This window comes from Chrysochloris asiatica, unplaced genomic scaffold, assembly GCF_000296735.1.
Source record: "Chrysochloris asiatica unplaced genomic scaffold, ChrAsi1.0 scaffold00205, whole genome shotgun sequence".
NCBI classification, from domain to species: domain Eukaryota; kingdom Metazoa; phylum Chordata; class Mammalia; order Afrosoricida; family Chrysochloridae; genus Chrysochloris; species Chrysochloris asiatica.
In genome coordinates, this window is record NW_006408723.1 from 95,657 (window position 1) to 97,443 (window position 1,787).

Below are 1,787 nucleotides of genomic sequence, written 5' to 3' on the forward strand. Positions count from 1 at the left end.
TAACTGATGGTATATGGAGGGGATTATAATCAATGTAATGAAACAAGTTATATGAATTGTTGAATGTGAAACTGATGATGTGCCCTGTAAACTGTTACTCAATCCACAATAAAAACCTTAAAAAAAAAAGAGAGAATATTATCTGCAAGTGTGGGTGTTCTTGTGCAGATGCCCTCTCTTCTTATCCGCTGGATGCTTCACTCTCCACTCTAGTTCTCTGTGACTATGTCACTGACTCTGGGCCCAAGAGTCCCCAATTTCTTCATCTTTATCTTCCTGTTCCATCTTGTGTTTTTTAGCATAGACTGGCAGTGTAGAATCACCATAAGGATCATAAATGTTCACTTTACCTTTATGTTCATATTTTTCTGCTTTTGCTAGCTCCTTTCCTTTTCCAATTATTTTTCTTATCCCTCTATCTTCCAAAGTCCTCAACCTTGCCTCTAATTTGGCTCTGTTCTTAACCCTAATTGCAGAACTAGAATCCTCACTAAAAGCTTCATAATGGAGAGCCAAAACAGTTTTGTCTGCCAGCATTCAAGACTCTTGCCTTTGTATTTAGGACTTGCCTGGACTACAAATGAAGTGTGATAAATGAGATCTTACTTAGAAGTAACCTGTTTAGACTTGAAGACCCTGAAGACACCTCTTCTGCTCCAAAAATCTGAACTGGTAGAAGTTACCTGCTTGGCCAAATTCAAAAGACAACCTGCATGAACAATAAGTCATGCTCCAACTATTTTCCCAAACATGACTGTAACTTTAGATGCAATGGCCATCATTTAATTGTGTAGCGATTCATAAGGCTGGGTTCTGTCTTCTGTGATTTCAAATCACCTGGGTGCAGAGATGCAGAATGTTACACATATCTTCTTCTGGAATCTCTGTTACCATAGATATTTCTTCTGCACCTGTTTCTGCTTCAACATGTTCTGACCATAACTTAGAAAGTGTGACAGAAGCATAATCTATTGTCAACTTTCTGCAAACATTTTCAGTATATCAAATTAACTGAAATAATTTTCTCTAATTCAGGGAAATGTAACCACTCTCAACAATACATAGTGTAATTATTTGGTTCTTTATCCAAGTCTTCCAACAAGGAATTGCCTGAACAATCATTGTATTCACTTTATCAGCACTAAATTTCAGTCTGTATCTAGAAAGGTGATGGGCCAATCCAAGATATATTCACATGATTTTGCTTGGGGATTAGTCTTGCCATTTGTGATCAAATTATTCTCATAAATTAATTAACAATAGGATTGTGTATACAACTGACATTCAGGTTTTCCTTAACGATTTCTCCCAGTTTAGCATCAGCTATATCCAAGGGTTCATGGGCTTCTTTTATAATTTTCTTTATAACTTTTTTTCAGTTACTTATTGATTTTGTCCTCCATTAGAGCTTTGAATGCTTCTAGTGCTTCTACTGTTTCCTGAAACTTTTTTAAATGTTTTAGCTTTACTACTTTATTTGCTTTCTCTGGTATATTGAAAAATCCTTTCCATAAAATTTCTTGAAATTTATTCTCATTTAAAACATTAAAGATGGCGTAGCCTACAGATGTTTCAAACAGCTCCAATATGGTGAGAGCAAGTCAGTGCACCTGTCATGAGCATACCAGTGGACAAAGACGAACTTTGTATCCCCAAAGGACTGCAATACCATGGCTAAAAATGCACATGTGCACACCCCACCACACAAATGTTTAGACCACATTGCCTAAATGCTACACCCTGGGCTGCAGGTTATTGTTGTTAAATTCTATAGTCAGTTCTGACCC

General features: G+C 36.7%; 1 pseudogene; it reads right to left on the reverse strand.

Annotated features, from left to right (window-relative positions):
* Positions 1-249: 249 nt before the first annotated feature.
* LOC102816038 lies at positions 250-1,583 on the reverse strand (annotated as a pseudogene).
* Between the last annotated feature and the right edge of the window lie 204 nt (positions 1,584-1,787).